Source organism: Dunckerocampus dactyliophorus, chromosome 2, assembly GCF_027744805.1.
Source record: "Dunckerocampus dactyliophorus isolate RoL2022-P2 chromosome 2, RoL_Ddac_1.1, whole genome shotgun sequence".
Taxonomy (NCBI): domain Eukaryota; kingdom Metazoa; phylum Chordata; class Actinopteri; order Syngnathiformes; family Syngnathidae; genus Dunckerocampus; species Dunckerocampus dactyliophorus.
The window spans coordinates 4,421,881-4,427,880 of record NC_072820.1 but is presented as its reverse complement, the minus strand read 5'-3'; positions in this window follow the sequence as shown (position 1 = coordinate 4,427,880).

The window sequence follows — 6,000 nt, the reverse complement described above, 5'->3', positions numbered from 1 at the left end:
ACATTATCAACCAATAGAGGGTGTTTCATTAAATAAAATTGTAGTAGTAGTGTTTCTCATGTTGGACGTCGAGCCAGCGCATGATCTATTCCTGCTCAGTGGCTGTCATTGACTGGCTACCAGTCCAGGGTGTTCCCCGCTTCTCCCCCAAAGTCAGCTGGGTTAGGCTCCAGCTTCCAGCCTCTCCATGAAGCATACGGATGGATAGATTTCCAAATACATTTTGACGGCTGGGCTGCACGGTGGCATAGCATGTTGACCACACAGTCAGGAGATCGGTAAGACGTGGGTTCGAATCTCCGGTAGACTTTGCATGTTCTCCCCGTGCATGCATGGGTTTTCTCCAGGTACTCTAGATTCCATCCATATTCCAAAAACATGCATGTTAGGTTCATTAGCGACTAAATTGTTATGGCTATGGGCTGGCAACCAGTCCAGGGTGTACCCCGCCTCTCCCCTTATGCCAGTTAGCTGGCATAGGCTCCAGCAAAACTGAGACCCTAATGAGGATAAGTGACATATAGAAAATGGATGGATGGATGGATTTTGACAGATCTATTTCAACTGACTTATAAGACCGTTCTTGTTAATCACTTCAAAAATGGGTTTGGGCATGCTTGATGCGAGTGTTTCCAGGAGGCTAGTGGGAACACTGTTCCAAGTGGTGAAGATGGCTTCACGAAGGGCATCAACTGTCTGGAACTGATGGCCATTTTTATAAACTTCCCTTGCCATCCATCCCCAAGTGTTCTCTATGGGATTTAAATGAGGGGAACATGCAGGATGGTCCAAAAGAGTGATGTTATTCTCCCTGAAGAAGTCCTTGGTCAAGCAAGCATTGTGAACTTCAGCGGTGTCCTGTTGAAAAACCCAGCTGTTACCACACAGACGAGGGCCCTCAGTCACAAGGGATGCCCGATGCAACGTCTGCAGGTAAGCAGCCACTGTTTGACGACCCCGCACCACCTGAAGGTCAGGTGTTCCACTGAATGAAAACGCACCCCAGACCATGATGGACCCCCTCCACTGTGCCGGGTAGAAAACATCTCAGGTGGGATCTCCTTGTCATGCCAGTAACGTTGGAAGCCATCTGGACCTTCAAGGTTATATTTTTTCTCATCAGAGAATAAAACTTTTTCCAGCTTTCAGTGTCCCATGTTTGATGCTCCCTGGCAAAGCCTAAACGGGCAGTTTTGTGGCGTTGAAGGAGACGAGGTCTTTGAATTTGTTTTTTAAACCCTTTTCCCACAGATGCTGTCTGATGGTTATTGCGCTGCAGTCGGCACCAGTAAGGGCCTTGATGTGGCCAATCGGATCCTCCGGCTCAGCGCAGGTGTGATTTTTTTAGGTCTACCACTTGACTTTTTTGTTCCATAATGCTCAGGATCTTAAAAAAAATTTGAATGACTGATTTACTGCACCCAACATCAGCAGCAATGGCACGCTGCGAGAGGCCTTGCTTATGCAGCTCCACAATCCCACCACGTTCACAAAGAGAAAGCTTCTTAGCTTTAGTCATCAGGAGGGCATGACAGTGTGAATGCCTGACAGAAAATGAACATTTTGAGCAGATTTTGGCTTTTATAGCCTGTGGTCTTAAACTTTTGATCAGGTGATAAACAACCTATTTGAGTGTTTTTTTTTTTAAATTACCAGTTCCAAATGTTTTTTGTCTCACTCCGCCTTCTTGCTTTTGCATATTGTAGCTCTACTTAAAACCTCACTGAGATCCAAATGTGCAAAATGCAAATTCTAGCCATTTTTAAACCGGTCTTCAGATTTTGATCAGGAGCGCATCACTCACCGTGCGATCAACACAAACACAAGGCATGCTTGGTAGACCACACTTCCCCAACATGCTACCTTGTTCGTCCTGCTGGTTGCGCCACATCCACAGGAAAGCAGCGCCAGAAAAAGGCGATGACGATGCAGGAGAAGGATCTGCCCCCGTGACGCTAAAGAGGAGAAGCGCTATAGAAAATAGATGGATGGATGGATGGATGGATGAAAGGAAGAAATTAGAAGCACTGCAGCAGCAAGTGTTTAATGTTTAAAACGTCATCGTCATCATTCATTATCAACTATTAGCGGTGAGTGGTGAGATGGGGCAGGTTGTTGTGGCTGAATCTAATATAACAATTACAACTTTTATTGTGAAGGTTGATCCGAACTCAGAAAAGTCAACCGGAAGCTAGCAGGAAGAGGCGCACACAACAAGTCACAGATATCACGCTACCTACCGCATCTGAATGTTATATAAATTATATTTGTATTTTAGTTCATTTAGCCGTTTTTATGCTTCAAAATGCTTCATTTAGGCCAATTTCATTAAATATGCATAATTTATTACTTTTTTTTTTTTTTAAACGCGATAGAGTGATGCCGTGAAATTCGAGCTGCAAAGCGGCGAGGGGCGACTGTATTACCTGAAGAGATTAAAAAAACGTATGCAATATAAAAACTGAAAAATTAATTTGAGCTCGTGCAGAGAGTGGGAAAAGAAGCCAAAAGCAAGGCACCACCAGGAGGAAAACAGATGCTGTTCATGCTGAAATACATTCAGTTATAGGACAGATTGCCCTGAAAAGAATAAAGTAGCATTGTTGCTGTGTTTTTTAAATCAAATCTTCAATACTTCCAATTGTTGTTGGCTGTTTGTACTCGTTGAAATGCATGTGAAATCACAAAAGAACAAGTTTATCATCTGGAACTCGAAATAATTTGTTATTGCATCGCATTCCCCCAAATATAGGTCAAAGGGAAATTTGCATATTATTTAGGTTCCATGCAGCTCCGCAACTTTTTTGGCAACCTGGGTTTGTATGAGTTCACATAAAGGGTAGTTATGCAACCCAAGCGCTGATACAAAAACAGCGGGTTTAGCTGCAGCAGACAGTCGGGCTGATAATATTCAGGAAGACGTGGTAAAGGAAATCACGAGGCTCTTGTAAGTCTCAGCCAATTGAGTTGGGAAATTTTAGTATACAAGCTAATCTGGTCTGTTTGCTACTTATTAAAAAAGAAGGGGGAGGCATAAAAGGACCGAGCAGACATAGTCAGGGAGTCAGTGCAGATTTCTGCCACTAGGGAGTGTCAGGGACTGCGTAAAAGGCCACAGTCCATTCTTGTTTGTGTTGCTTGTGAAGTACAGAACACCTATTTCTTTTCTTTTTTTTATCAGGGTGTGACATGGTGGAAGTTAACGACAAACTAGCAGTCAAAAGTTTTGAGACACTTTATCATATTAATGTATGAGAATGTGTCTCCAAACTTTTCACTGGTAGTGAACCTCAAACGCTACTGCTTAGTCCCAGTGAACCAAGAGAAAATTCATCATATTGGGAGAAGCTGAAAATGCATAATAAAGTTCACACTGTGTCCACTAGGGTTGGGCGTATTATTATTATTTATTATGTATTTATTATTAGACACTGATATCTATAGAAACGATCTGGACATCGCATCAGTTGCCTTTGTTACCGTCTACTACACAGGAAGCTAAACAGCTAGTCAACAAGAGTCACTCTCAGCCTCCCCTCCCCCCGCTAATCTCATGAAACATGTAAGACAAAATTGATTTCTTTTACATATGGGAAGGTTTTTTTTTTTAAGTAATGTGATAATTACTTTCCATTGTAACGAATTACATGTATGAAGGAGTTATACAGTTACAAATTCAATTACTTTTGGGGGAAACTAACTAGTAACTACAACTAATTTACTTTGTCAAAGTAATTTGCCCAATACTCTGCACTATTGGCTTTATTTTGCTCAAACAGTGTGATGACAGAGATTAAGGGAATACAGTAATTGCATTTAATTAGTTCCAGACCCAAACGTGATAAGTGAATTTCCGCAAAGTAGGATTCCTCATAAATGGAACAGTTAGAGCATACAAAGCATGTTTACAACCTTCTAACTGAGTTTTTTTTTAACATTATTAGAGCCCTCTAGACATGAAATAACACCCCTATAGTCACCTTTACGCTCATATTACCCAATAAGGAAGACACAATAAGAAAAAAATAAGACATTTAAGACATAAATAAGACTCGTGCTCATGTGTGTTTCAATAAATGTTTTCTGGTGTTAGAGGAGTTCAGTGGCGGGTGGACAGAACAGAGTTGAGCAACAGTAGCCTGTGTTAGGGATTATTGTACCGGTTAATTCATAACAATTAATAATTCAAACCTGCAATAAAAGTCTGTAGTTCCCACGATCAAGTCTGGTGCTTGTGTGTCTCACCCAACATTAGAGTAACATTACTGACACCTAGTGACCAGTGTAGAATACTACATATCAAAGGTGGGAGAAAGTCAGTGTTTTGCAACTCTCAAGTAAATATCAAGTTTTTAATCCCAAGTCTGAAGTCAAGTCTGGAGTAAAGACGTGCAAGTCCAAGTCCAAGTCCAAGTCAAGTCACAAGTCAAGACAAGACAGGTGGAGCAAGTCCGACGTCATAGGCTTGAAATTTTCGAGTCCTTACAAGTCATAAGCATTAAGTGTTTGCCAAATAAAATACCATGACCTCGTATTTCCAAATGACTTCAATTATGTCAATGCTAATTCAGTTCTCCTCGCTGTTGACACATCTCGGTGTTCATCACTGCCACTCTCCAGCAATCTGCCGCTCACATAAATGCAAGCCATACCCTCATTGCTTGTCCTTAAACCTAACTGGAAATGAATAGATGCATTCAATGAGGTAGATTCTGTGGGAAAATCTAGCGTCTTGCTGGAAATGACATTAAAAACAATCACTTCAGTTGAATACTTTCAATGGGGACACATTTTACTCAACTGTTTTCTATTAATAAAGTTTATCCACAAAACCAAATTGTATTTTATCTGTTTTATTACCAAAACTTTGGGAAGGCACTGATCGAGCAGAGAGAACAATCCATGTTGCTGTCTACCGCAAGAGCGCCCCAAGACAAAGAGGACACACCGCCTTATAGCATGAGGATGTAACAGCACATACGCTGAGGTTTTTCATGCAAAACAGACACTTCTCCCAAGATAAGGAACAATAAATCAGAACAACTACCAGGCACCACTAGGATACCTCCGGCTGTCCGCCTCACAGCAGAGACACTGGAAGAAATATACAAGGAATGTTAGACTGTTTAAACTAAAAGATTACAAAAACTATACATTTTGCTATCACACAAAGCTTCACAGAGATTCTCAAGTATTTTCAAGTCATCAGACTAAAGTCTGAGTCAACTGCACACTAATGGATGTCACTTTTAGCACAGTTTTATACCACAAAAATGGCCACAAGGTGGCAAAAGTGCATTTGAAAGGGCTCGGCATGTGGATTTGAATGGAAAAAAACATACATGTCAGCAAGGAGGAAGTGGAAGAATGTGGAAGTGCAGAAGGTTACGCAGAAGGTTACGCAAGGACATTTTCACGCACACGTGTGCGCACACATGCACACACACAGTTCAGTCCCAAATGTGAAAATTGTAAATAGTTCATGGTGTTATATTTGTAAATAAATTGATATTTTGATGTAAAACAAACCTTTCTTTGTGTTGTTTATCTTGTGGTATAGTTATTTCCAAAGCTAAAGCAAAAAAATTGTGTCAAAGTGAAGGTTATGGTTAAAATGTATCTTTTCACAAAAAGCTGGTTTTCTTCCTTTTTTAGTCGGGAACTGATATTTTCCTGAAACGTACCTATGTTCTACTGCTGATTACTAAAGAATGGAAAAAGGTAGAAAATAACTTTTTTTTCTGATGAAAGACGGGAGTTGAATCTTTCTTTTGTTAGGTTCCATGTTTATATAGCCATAGAACACAATATTCTGTGTGCCTTGGAAAACCAGTCAAAGTTGTCTAAAATGGCCGGTACCGAAGGGGTTGTCTTTTGAAAAACGGCTGGGATTGAATGAGTTAATTTAGACAAAAAATAGTAAACATTTGCTTAAATACGTATTTTTTTAAGACTAAGAATTGGCTGTTTTCAACCACGAAACAGCAATGATTTAATAAT